The sequence below is a fragment of the Cuculus canorus genome, chromosome 5, assembly GCF_017976375.1.
Source record: "Cuculus canorus isolate bCucCan1 chromosome 5, bCucCan1.pri, whole genome shotgun sequence".
In the NCBI taxonomy this organism is placed as follows: domain Eukaryota; kingdom Metazoa; phylum Chordata; class Aves; order Cuculiformes; family Cuculidae; genus Cuculus; species Cuculus canorus.
Genome location: NC_071405.1, coordinates 8,737,802 through 8,751,483, shown reverse-complemented (window position 1 = coordinate 8,751,483; position 13,682 = coordinate 8,737,802).

The window sequence follows — 13,682 nt, the reverse complement described above, 5'->3', positions numbered from 1 at the left end:
GCAAGTGTGTCCTGAGGACTCCTGAGCACTAACAAGAGGCATAGGAACCCCCAGCAGCAACTTGAGTTCAAAACTGGGCAGCCAGCCCCTGGAATCTTGCTTTGGGAACTGATTTGTAGGCAGAGACAAGGCACGAGTAAGGAGGTGCCTGGAGCTACCCAGACCTGGAGTGAAAGCCTAAATGCAGTAAGGAAGCTTATTAGTGCTCATCTGGGCTGGAAGGTGCACATGAGGTCACTCAGGGACTTTGACTTAGTCTTCCACCCACCCGTGTCCTCAGGATGGGGCCACAGTGAGCGGCTCCTAGGGAGTGGAGCCTGCCTGATGAGCAGGAATTTGCAGATGGGTTTGATGACCGCAGAAAATGGAACCCCATACAGCTGCTTGCTGAAATCAGGAAACGTCTTTTAGACCATATCTAAATGAGCATCCTAGTTGAGCATGGGGAATTGAAGCCTAAGCTGTCATTCGTGCCAAGACCCTCCTCTGCTTCTTGCTCCCAGTCTTTCCCACTGGGCACTGCACCCTCTGAGCCAGTTGTTTACAGGGCAGTGACCACAGGCAGCAAAAGCCCCTAGCTGATTTAGGGTCATCAGGCAAAGGTCACATAGGCAACAACTATATTTCTAAACCTTGGTGTCCACATAGAAAGAGGATTCTGCAGGTTATTTTTATTACCATCATAAAGTCGATCTGGTAGCTTTCTGAGATGGAGTGCAAGATAAGCCTGCAATGAACCCAACTGGACAACTAATTTTCTTTTAATTGCTGTTGTAGGGCAGTAGAAACGAAAAACTGTTTGTCCAAAGGTATACACACCCTCATCCCCTGATTAGATACGTATAATGAGATGGAAAGCTAATCTATCATATTTAGAATCAGTCAATTAGAGGGTTAGGGCTATAGATGCATTTAGCTTTAGCGTTAGGGAGATATTTAAGCCACATGCCGTACTTAGTCATTACCGTGCTAAGTGATAGTAGATGCAGGTCACCCTATATATGGGCCGTAGTAATCAGCTTGAAGTATTACTAATTAAGCCTTTTCACCTTTGGGCTCCCTTCCATGCCACCATGCATAAAATGGGCCGTCAAGGTCATGGTGAGATGCTCTTTAAAACCCAACACTCACTGTTTCTTGTGGAGTGGAGACTGATTTGGCTTTTTAGTTCAGCCTCTGCTGCTGGAAAGAGCTGTAACCAAACTCCTCTGTTCATTAGGTATTTTGCTTCTTAGTTGCCAGCAATAAGGGGTGGCAGATGCTAACTGGGCACTGCTAGCCCTGTGCTCACCCTGCTGCCTGCCCACCTGGTGTTATTTGAAGCCCATGGACCATCCAGGTGAATAAACCACATCAAAACAAGTGCAGCCTTGGCACCTCCCTCCTGGCAGTCCTCGCTGTCATTTGCTGAGGAAGTCAATGAAAGCTGCAAACGCTGTAGTTACCCTGGAAAGCAGCTTATGTGATTACATGGAAGGTCAAAAATAGAAAAGCCCATGATGGAAGGCCTGAACCACTGGCCGTGTGATACAGTGATGCCCAGCGATGGCTCCACTGCCTCCAGCCGCATGTCATGAGACGCAGCTGGATTCCCTGAAGTCCTCTGCTGGCTCTGGTACCAGCCCGTTTCTCCACAGGAGTTCATGGACTCCCTCAGGCCCAAAACTCTTGCCAACTTTATTTTTATACAAACAGGATTTGCATTTTGCATTTGCTTTTAAGACTGTGTTCTGTCAGGCCGGAGACAGAGACACAGGCCATCACGCTGCAGGTGGACAAGAGAACGGAACACCTCCCAGCCCAGAAAAAAAAGTGGCCGGTGGCTGTGGAGAAGATGCAGCATCTCTGGGTGCTCTCCAGCCCAAGGGAAGCTGCTTTTTTGGACCAGCTTCTCTCTCACAGCTATTACCTAGAGGTTCCCAGCAGCACCCGGCCCCAACTTTGCTGAGAAACAGCCACCCTGCCCTTAAACCTTCACCTTTCCATCCCTGCCTTAGAGGGGATGCTAATTGCTCCGCTTTTGCCCTCATTTCTGGTCTCCTAGGAATCCAGGTAAAATAATCTTGCTTTTAGTGCGTAAATCTGAATACATGCCCGTAACAACCCTTTCCAGGCACTTGGAAACCCATCAACTCCGTCCCTCTGGGGCAAGTCTTTGCAAGCAGGCAGGAGCTGGAACAGAGGTCTTGGAGGAGGGTGCTCCTCTTTGTCTCAGGAGAACTGGGAAATGTCTTGGCTTCCTCATGACCTGGAACCAGGAAATGATTCAAAATGTTGGGTATTTTCCACGACATGGAGCACGCGTTGCCCCAGCTCCTCTTGGCTGGCTGGGCCTGGCTGGCAAAGTCCTCCCAGGGGAAGGTCTGGTGCTGATGGAGACCTGCCCTGGACAGGTGGAGCAAGGATGATGCAATGGGCCATGGCTCTTGCACCACTAAGGAGCCCGGCCAGCCGTCTGGGGCCAGGACACGAGCAGGGAAAGTGTCTGTAGAAGGCAACATGTGGTCTTGAGGTGATGCACAAAATGGGAGCAGCTCCTCACCAGGTCCCAGGGAGGATGCCAGAGCTATTTCTTAACAGGTCCCTCATATTTCACTACTTTTCTTACCACGGGCAAGGCACTCTGTAATTGGAGCACAAAATCTTGATGCAGAGTCAATTTAGCAGTAAGTGCCTGTGATAAGAAGCCTGTGACAAACATTTCACGTTTTCCCCAAGTGCTGACCAGTGCATCGGTAACTTCCCAGAGTCTCACCACATTCCACTTATTGCTCTTCCTCTTCTCAGGCAAAGCCATTGAAGGCCACTGGGGAGGTACAATGGGGCGGGAAGTGTAGGGCTGGAGCAGCAGTGAGGAACCTCAGCCACAAAGCAGCACTGTGCATTGCCGGCTGCAGGAACTGCAGACAGTGGTGGCTGCCAGAACCCAGGTGATATTTGACTTATGCTGATGGAGAAGCTCCATCAGGCAACAGCGAGGCTGTGCATTTTTGTCCTGTGAGCTGTGATCTGCATGGACGTAAAGTCCTCTGCTTGATTTTTTCCCCTACTTCTTAGCCAGTGACTGCAGGTTTTGTAGGGAGTTTCCACCTCCCACTAATCTGGTTAGCAAGTCACTTCCAGCTGCATCTCAGCACACATGGGTTGGTCAATCACTGGACAGGTCTTGGCAAATCCATTTTAAGTCATGCAGGCCTGTGGACATGCCTTACTTTGTACCTACATGATCTTCACATTGTCTTGTTTATCCTTCTCCCTCTCCTTTGGTGTTTTAGTCTGTGCCTGGTGTCATTTGTGATCCTCTGGTGTCATTTCAGCTCCTGTTTGAGGAGCAGCAGCATTGCTCCAAGGTGAAAGTATAAATTTGATCTCTGAAATGTTGATTTTGTCACTATTTGTGCCAGTGTTTTGTTTTGGGGAGGTAGTTTGTTGATCATTTACTCAGCTTGCCAAACTACTCCTGCGCACTTGAAGCTGGTGTAAATGAGCTCTGCCTGTCTGGGTATGGATGTGTCCACTGTGGGTGCATGTCTTGTGAGCAAACTGTTGCCGTGGTTTTGAAATACCAGCTTTGGCGACGGGATGGCTGGGAGCCCCCTCCATCACCGACAGGGAGGCCACTGCCCCTTGCTCAGCACCGTAGTGGGATTGGAAATGTTCACCTTTTCCTATGAAAGGAGATAGGTGCTCTTGGCACAGGGAGTTCTTCCCGCTCCTCCCCAGGCTGCTCTGGCAGAGCAGATTTCAGCCCCATTGCGCGCACAGCCCCCCACCACAGCACCACTCCCCTGGGCTGCCCACGCTGGCACGATGGGTGGGAAGGATGCAGGAAGCGTGAAAAGACCTTTGCAATCAAGGAACCTTCTCAGTCTCCACCCTGGGATGATGTGGTCATCCGTAGGATCCACTACTATTTTCTTGGTCCTGCTCTGCTTCTTTTCCCCCTTGAACTTTGCTGGTTTTCCATAGGCACCAGAGGCAGCCCAGCAGCCTTCCTTCAAGCCATGGCCCATCTGCAACAGCCAAGAACAAAAGGGCTGCACATCAGAGAACCCCAGATGGCATCAGTCTCTGTTAGGAAAGGTGAAGATTTCTTTGTCAGCCACATATTGTGAAATAACGGCCATGCTGAGAGCAAGAGGGTGGAGCCAGCAGGAAGCAAGAGTGTCTTTTACATATAGAGTGAGAATTTGGATTTTCAGAAGTGAATTTTGGGTCATGGTTTTGGGAGGTGCTGAGGTTGGGTTGGGTTTTTTTCCTGTTTGCTTTTTCCCGTTGCATCTGAAGGTCTCATTTGAAGGTCTGAATTTCTCAACAGCGGGGCTTAGCCTGGGCTCCAAGCCCGTATTCGTGGTGATGGCAAGCCCATACATGGCCTGGTGAGCCCTGCAAAGGTGACACCTCCCGATGCCTTCCCAGTGAAAAAAAGCAAACGAGCCCTCTCCTGGCTACCTACTGTGATGACCTTGGAGGGAAACAAAAGGCAATAGCCATGCCAGGCACCAACCCAGCCCCTGAGCCCAGAGCTGAGGTGGTGTGAGCACTGTGGGGACCGCACCCCAGCAATGTGAAATGAAGGCTAAAGGCAAATGACACAGGCTATTGGGGCATTCCGCTGCTGCTTGGCCATTGCCCCTGCTTAAGGTTTGGCTAGGAGGGGGTGGCATTTCTTGCAACATCCCCCAGTGAGGTAACATGGGTTGCCAGTAGTGTTTGTCTACTGGGATATGTAGCAAAAAACCCAGGAGTTTGTCCTGGCCTCCTGCCTGGCAGCCAGTGCTGAGTGCTCCTGCCATCCCTGCGGGACAAAGACCAGGGCTCACCACAGCAGAAGGCATTTTTTCACTGAAGGAAGCCCAGAAGCCGGTTTTCTGGGGTCCCCATTACAGAAGCTGAGCAGGTGTCATAGCAATAGGGGAAGCCATGAGATTGGTGAGACACTGGCACAGGTTGCCCAGGGAAGCTGTGGCTGCCCCATCCCTGGAGGTGTTCCAGGCCAGGTTGGATGGGGCCTTGGGCAGCCTGAGCCAGTGGGAGGTGTCCCTGCCCATGGCAGGGGAGGTGGAATTGGATGATCCTTAAGGTCCCTTCCAACCCAAACTATTCTATGATTCTATGATTCTAAGCCGCCTGCTTGCCACATTTGCTGCTTGGTCTGAGTCTGTTGTGCTGTCGCAGATGGCAAGAAGTATACTTTACCCCTCCCTTGATCAGCTGCTGCTGATTCAGATTCACTCAATATTTGTTCTGATTACAAAGCCCTAATCAGAACCTTTTACTGCTTTGCCCCTCCATTTCCTCCTTCCTGGCACACTATGGTTTATCTCCTAACCCGCAAGGCATTTCCAAGCTCTGACGGCAAACTGCCAGGGTTTCCATCCCAGCCCTGTTAGCCAGGCAGGCTCAGCATCCCCCCTGCTTTCCCAAGGCATGGGTCGGAGCTAAGGGCTCTGCCTCCCCATCCCAGCTGGTTTTAGCAGTATCACCCAGCACATTTCTGGCTTCTGCCCACCCGCCTTACATGTTGGCACTGCACCTCCCACGGTGCTCAGCTCCTCCTTGCCCCTCATTTGCATACCCTGGTTGTTAGTGCGAAATGTCACAGGTCCCAAGGGCATCACCTTGCTGGTGGGGATGCCGGCAGCTGAGCGGTGGCCGCCCACCACAGAGCCGGTGGATTTGCGGGTGGGCAGGCAGTGAGGCACGGGAGTTGGGGTGAAATCCACCCTCCGGGGTGAGTCACGGCTCTGTACGTGCTGAGTCAGCCTGGCCTCTTCAACCCTCATCAGCCTGGACGGGCAAATCAGCCTGCAACCGTTTGGAACAGGAATAGGGCAAATCAGGCAACTGGAGTTGCTCAAGAATCCAAGGATGGGTGCCTACAGGAGGCCGCAGAATATACAGGTTTTTCCCTGTTAAATCTCTCCCAGGAGACCTCTGCTTTCTGCAGCACCCAGGATGTCCTTCAGTGTCCTCTGCTGGAAAAACATGGCTGGGACTGAGGGGAGGGTATTCCAGAGGGCCAATCCACCTCAAAATTAGTCTGAACTCCATGTGTGTGGTTATATCCGGTGTTTCATCTTTCTTCCCTCCACAAGGCAAGAGGGATGAGGTCCTCAGGAGCCTGATTTGGTGCTGCCCGCCTTGGATGCAGGGCCTCAGCCACCTCGGAGGCAGGAATGTGCCTGAATGTTGGACACGACCCTAACTGAGGGAAAACCACATCTCCAGCTGCCCTTGGGGATGCCATTGCTGTACGCCGGTGAGGATGGCATACAGAGCAGATATTAAGAGCTATAGTCACATTCCTACAGCATCCAAGAGCTGCCATAAGGGCCAGGATCCGATGGAGGGGTTGCAGCTCTTTCTCTCCCATCTCACACCATACTCTTGGCTACCCTAGACAGCCTCTTTTTCTCCCCCACCATCAGGGAGCCTGAGCAAGGTGAGGCTGCGTCTCCGCCGACATCCATTTGCTGTGTATTTCTGCTGCAGCTGATTAAAGCTCTGAGAAAGGCAATTACGGGGTGCAGAGTATATAAATAGGAGGTGCTGGAGTGTCATAGGCTGAGGAGAGGAGCTGCTCAGGCTCTTCTGTAAGTATTATGGCCTCACTTCTGACTTTCTCACACCACCTCTTACCCAGCCTGAGCTGCTAATGTTGTCTTCATGGGGCAGTGATTTCCAGTAGCAGTTTGTGATTGTCAGCAATGTCCCTGACTTAGTGGTGTCCTCCCTCCATGGCAAGGATACTTGAAGCTGCCAGAGACTCTAGCCCTCCTCATCTAAGCATCCAGGCAAAAGCAGACCCTGGAAAATCACAGCCATGTGGGTTTTGCTCTTAGAGTTTAAAACTTCACTCCAATTTTATTTTCAAGGACTTTTTCTTAAACTGAAATAGTGAACTAATAAAAGATAATCTTGATCAAGGAAAGGTGAACCCAGCCTGCGCCAGGGCACTGAGCATCCCTCTCACATCTCAGGGCTTTTTTTCTTTTGATCTTAGTTTTACTTTAATTTTTCTTTCTTTTCTGCTCAGAAGTCAGCTTTCTGTGTGCTGTGCCGGCTTCCATCTGGATGAATCCAGCCTTTCTTATTGCTGCCCCACCTTCCTATCTCCTGGAGCTATAAAGTGGTTGAGACACGGTATTCCTGTGCATATACATGTTGTATATGGAGAGATTCTCTATCAATCTCAAACATGCTTTGATCAGAAAAGTAATAACTTGCTGGCATGAATTACTTTACAAATTTTGCTTTTGTGGAGAGAAGCTCCTTGGCTTGAACTTTTCCTTCCTAAGAGAAACAAGTTATATCTGATGAACTAACCTTGCTGCTTTTGCTCACAAAGCAGTAATTTACTCTTCAAGCGGTAGCATCACCAATTATCATCCCCGCTGCACTATTTATTCGGCAGCATAGTCAGCCAGGAGGATAATGCAGGGTGCAAGTGACGGGGCTGCTATCTGCTATGCGCCATCTGGCATGACTTCCCTCTCCTCAGTATATTTTAGGACACATAAACTAGCAGGGAAGCGTTTTTCTTCATGTAAGGAAATACAAGTCATCACAGGACCAAATTTCTCCCACAGAGTAGCAGCTGCAGCCCCCAGTGGATCCAGTGGAAAATAGTTGTAGCCCTGCAAACTCCACTTTGGCCCATACAGCTGCGGAGCTATAAAACATGTGGATGTTTCCCTGCACAAAGCTCCTGTAAAGGCTTCCTGCAGCCTTGACTCCTGGCCAGCCCAGCCTCCAGAGCCCAGCCAGGACCTTCCAAAGAAAATCCTGTCAAAACCTCCCCAATTTCTCTGGTTTGTGTTTTGTGCAGTGCTCTGATGAGAAAATATTGATTCTGGATTTTAAAGCAGCTGCTTTGTATATTTGTCCAATTCAACAGTAAAGTTTGGCCTGAAATGTCCTTTTCTGTTTCCTTTTTTATCTTTTTAATGTAACCTTAAAAGCACAGTAGGTTTTGTCATTAGGATGAGCCAAATATAACAATGACACAGCATAAATCCCATAGCCAGCCAATATTGTCTGTCTTGGCTACACACAGCTTTTTTTCTCTTTTAAATTCCAGATTGTGTTTAAGATGGAAAATTTTTAAAGGCCGTTTCGGAAGAATTTTGAACATTTATGCAGAAAATAGGGAGAAGCCAGGCTGAGCTGTTTGCTGATCGAAAGAATAGAAAACCAAAGGAGTGTTTGCAGTGGAGTGGTGCCTCTGTAGGCAATCCGGGAGGTGCCGAACTCCGCTCTAACCAGAGCTGATCGCACTCCCTGATGCTGAGGGAGCTCTGCCTCAGGCCACAACTCTGCTTCATCCCTGAATACCAATGACCACATCTGCAGCCGACACTGAGAGATTCGGTACAGAGCCTTCAAACACACGAGACTGAATGCTTGTTGTGAGTTAGGTATGAGTTAACACACCGTGAGCATCGGCCCCTTTCTAGCAAGAGATAACTCATCCTGCGGCAGGGTGCTCCAGCTCCAGCTCCAGCGCCAGCTCCAGCGCCAGCTCCAGCTCCAGCTCCAGCTCCAGCACCAGCTATTGCTTTGTTTTCTTCAAGGATCATTGCCAAAGGCACATCCCAGTCTCCGTTATCTCCTAGGGACCAAGGATTTGATGCTGCCCAGCACCATCAGGCTATGGTTTTCAGTCTGTCCCAAAGGTCTTGGAGGACTGGGCTATAACAGGCCAGCTTGGAGGTTGGGGAACTGCATCTCTGCTTTGCATCTCTGACAACAACCTTTAGCTGTTTAATTGTACTGTCTGCCTCCCTCCTTCCCAGCCTTGCAATCAGCAAATGAAGGTGAATGAAAGCCGTAATCAGCTGCATGTGGCTTTATAGTCTTCTGCCTAGCCTTTCAGACCCGAGATGGAAGTCTGCTCCTGCATTCCTCGCTGTCTCTGCCTTTCTCAGAGTCTGATGCAGACAGGGCATAGTTTCACTCCTAAATCCCCCCATGAGACTTTTAATATTCACATTACATCTGCTAATCCCTTGAAGAAATGAGATTCAAATCACACTAGTCAGAGACGGACCTGTCCATGAATATTGGTGCCTTGGTTTTTTCCAGTAATTTCTGCAAAACCAAGAAGGGTTGAAGCTGAAATGATTTGTTACAAGGAGCTGAAGTATTCCTTGTAGCATTGCCTGCCATTTGCTAGGTCCCAGTGAAAACTCTTTTTCATTTGGTTAGCAAGGGCTCAGCTTGTGCCTGTGCCTGCTCCAACTGTTGATGGTCCAGGTTGGATGAGGTCTTGGGCATCCTGGTCCAGTGGGAGGTGTCCCTGCTCATGGCAGGAGGGTTGGAACTGGATGATCTTTAAGGTCCCTTCCAACTCAAACTATTCTATGATTCAATGACTTTATGACGGTGATTTGGATGGGAGCAGTGATTGGAGGTGGTCTGATCCCATACTCTGCACCCGCACTCGCCAGCCCAGTGCTGCCTCTTGCCAAGAGGGACTCTGGTGATGAACTGTTTCAGCAAACCTGCAAGTGATCCCACCTGCAGCTCCAAAGCCCTGCAGCAAAGAGATCTGTGCATGAAAACACACTTTGCCCTCACTCAGTGGTGTCCAACTGAGGTGCCATGCTAAGCTAAGCTAAAAATTTAACCCTTGGATGAGGGAGCATCAAAGATACATTTGCTTTAACTTGGAAGTGGTTTGGCATCTCTGAATCAAAATCTTTCCAGACCTTGATCCCACTTGAAACTGGGCACACCATAAATACTCCTAACAACTGGGCACCCGTGCTGAACCGTGGTCATCTCTCAGTATTGCATCTCTCACTATTCCTCCGCACTGGTGAAGGAGACATGTTATACAAGGACAGATGTAGACCCAGGGTGTGTTTTCTCGTCCGTCTCTCCCCATGCCATATCAGCAGAACGCTTGAGGACAAGGGATCTGCAGTGCCTTCTACGGGGTCGGGCTGGGGACAGAATGTCACGTTTTCCTGGAGCAGGACTGCCTGTGTCAGGGCGGCACAGGGAGGCAGCCCCACCAGCTCCCTGCCTACTTGACACTAGAGAAAAAAAACAGTCTGTTGCCACTTGCAGCCTGCTGTTATCTCTGCTTGCCAGCATCCTGTCCCGTTACTTGGTCCAAGTCTTTTTCAAAAGACAAGAAGGCAAAGCAGGAGGCTAAAGGGAGTGGGATTTCCTTGTGGTCATAGATCTCCATAGGATGTGGCTATTTTGGGCACAAGGGAGACCGAGCAAGCAATAAAGGGATGGATCCTTTCAGTGACATGGCCATGTATGCCTGGGCCCAGCCAGGTCTCTGCTTCTCTGCTGTCATAGATGCAGCTCATGAGGATCCGATGGTGGCGGGACTGTTACAGGAGCTGTGCTGGTCCAGTCCCCCCGAACTTTGGATTGGTGAAATCGGAAAACTTTCTGGATCACATCCTAGTTTCTTACACAGACCTGTAGGATGGCAGGACCAAAGGTGGATGGCAGGACTAAAGGCAGATGGCAGACTTGCTGCTGAGCCCAGCAGCAGCTTCCTGGAGAAGCCAGAGGTTCTTATGAAGCTGTATCCCACATTGCATCTGGGGAAAGTGAGGGAAAACCATTTAGATTTCTCTTTCTAGCCTTTTAGGCTCTCTCACAGAGTTGGAAACCACTAAAAAGAAAGTACGAGGAGAGGGAAGGAAAATCTTTTAAGTGAGACACACAGTGTGGCCTCCAAATCCAGGTTCAGATAGGAATCTGTCTAGCACAGCATGCATCAGACCTAGTCTCGCTGCAGCCAGTAACTTCCCATGAGGCTGAGAACCTGCCCTGAATCGCAGCCATGTGCCGTGGGCAGCCTGGCACGGGTTGAGGGAGAGCTGAACTTCAGATAACCTGCTAAGACTAAAGCAAGATCAGCTGAGAAAACTAGCTTGGCTTTCCACTGCTGCCGGTCCCGGCAAAAGCAGTCTCAGCTCAGACAAAACAGCTTGCTGGGCTTTGTTGCCGGCTTTTGTCTGCCTGTGGGCAGTTTTCCGCAAGGCTGGTTCCCTTGCTCCCTATGAAGCAGTACAAAACTTGCGTATGACCGCAAAATGTGAAGGGGTGAGCTAAGAAACAGAGCTCTTAGGTCACTTGGATTCAACTTAAAGCGAAAGTGAGGGTTGTTCCTGTCCCTACACATGGGAATTTACTCTCTTGTAGGCTACATGAATACTCTGAAGTGATGAGAACAGGGAAAAAATCTTTAAATTGAAGAGCTTCTACAGAAATCCCAGCAGCTTCCAGACTGCTTGCTTGGGACAGAGGAGCAGGAGAGGGTTAGGGCGGACTTACACTCCGAAGGGAGGCAAAAAATTAAACTCATCACAGTATTTGAAGATATTCAGGCTTGGTCTGAGTTTACTCTCGATAGGTGTCTTCCTTACAGCATTCACTGAGAAGCTGCTGCTTGTTTAGGCTGCCAGTCTGTCCTGGCAGTTTGGTTTTAACCGAGATGGCTTGTGACAGTGCAATGATGTTGCAACACTACAGTTCTTGTTTGTGGTTCCCCTGAACTTTGGTGCTGAAGAAAGTGAAGAATCCTGACAGGGGCTCATTGTGCTGGAAAAATGCAGAGATTTTGCAAGAGATGGTCCACTCCCAAGGAGGCAGCATCTAAGAGAAAAGACCTTCAAAGCAGAAAGAAGTAAGTGGAGTTGGCCTCGTGTGCAGCCTGCTGCAAAGAAATGCTGCCGTGGATCTGGGCCCCTGTTCCAGTTCTGTAGAACCACTGAGGCATTTACCCCAACCCCACATGGCCCAGCACCATCTGTGCTACCCAAATGATCCATGGACCTTCTCATTTGAGGAGACGATGGTGAGAGGCTCCTGCCATGGGTTACACCTCCTTCCAGCCTTGCTGTTTCTTGCAACCACTGAGGGCTTGCACAACGGCTTTGCTTTCCCCTCCATCCCCTCCATGAGCATGAATCACACCTCTAAAATAGTTTTTCTAAATCCGGGAATGTCGCTGCGACCGTTTGAAGTGACAACAAGGGAAGACAACACAGGACCAAGGAGGAGACAAAGATGAACTCCGATGGCTGAAAGGAAATCCAAACCTACAACTCATCTCTGTAACTAAACCTGTCTGCCAAAAGACTTCAGTCTAGTCTCTTACCTGGTCTAAGAGATGAAACTTCAAAGGATTAAGGATTTGGCCTCCTTGGTTACTCTTTTCACTTGCACATGCTTTACGTCAATGTAAGTCCATTAACTTCTACCCAGGGTGATACAGAACAGAGTGAGGTGCCTAATCTGCCTGTTTTTGGGCAACACAACTCAAGATTATATCTGTGCTAGGGCTGTATACCACACTGTAAATCCCTATGTGTTGTTTGCCTGTCTCCTCCTCAAGTTTTACTGGATGCCGACAGCCTTCTGCTTGTTTTATGATTTCATGGCAGTTGCTCGACACATCAATGTGAGAATTAATTAATCTTGGCTACAGGGTAGGCAGCAGCTCAGGCAGCCCAAGAGCAAACAAGGTCAGGGTTTCAGCAACAGCCCATTTTGAGAACTTGCCGGGGCTCAGGCAGCGCAGCTTCATGTCTCTGATTTTTATTCCAGTCATTGCTCTCTTGCCTTGTTTGCAAGTTCTGTCCCGTTGGTGAGGCCGGTGTGAAGCCAAACCCAGAAGACTACAGCCAATGACTCTGTTTCTTACAGGAAGCGAGGATTAGTGCAAGGGCAGTGTTTGGCTCACAAACATACAGTCGCTACAAAACAGTTATTGACTTAAAATTCCTTTGCTGATGCCCCAGCTTTCATTTGATGATGATAAAAGGTCAGAAGGAAAATTAGAGCTTTTTCACCCTAATCCCTTTAAGTGCTAAATTCATGGAAAGCAATTGAACCAACAATTTAGATTAAGGCAATAGCTTCAGATCATGGAGAGACTCTGATCCTCAAAGGATGCCTGAATGAAATATGGCTCTTCAGAATGAGATTGGAGTTGCCCTCGGCCTCCTGTAACAAAGTTGCTCCCTGTTGGCTGAGTAAGTGAATAATGCAAGACTACCATACTTATTGCAGTGCTCCGCTGTGCAACATGCCCTTACATCACAGCAGAAGACTCCAAGTGGTAACAGTAAATACAGGGGGAAAAGAAAGATCTACATCAGACTGGCTCCAAATTAATCTGTTTCCCAAACAAATCATTGCTTCTCCTAGTGAAAAGCATTTATCACATTGATAATGTCCTTGGTAGGTCTGAAATAACAACTTTTTTTTTTTTTTTCTTTTTTCTCCTCCCTGTCTAGCCTTTTTCCAGACTTTCTCTGGCTCTTCAGTGTGCAGAGTGAGGGTGGCCTGATGGAAAGGATTGATGATCCCAGACGAGGGCTCAAGGGCAGCATGGCTTCTTTTCTCCCCTGACGCCCAGTCCCAGACCCTGCTCAAGCTGAATGCCCTCAGTGTAAGCAGGCAATAATCCAGCAGTCTGTGAGATGGTAGATAGGATCTTGTACAGTTTAGCTGGGTTTTAGCCAGCTCGTTTCCTTGGTGCCTCTGTTGATAGAAGGGCTTTTACTGCACATACAAGCCTTAGCAGAGACAAAACTCATGTCTCCTCTTTTAATAGGAGAACTGACAGATATAACGCTGTCAGCAAAATATATTTTCCATGTATGACTCTGGGTAGGAAAAGAGTCCATCCCTGCAGCCAT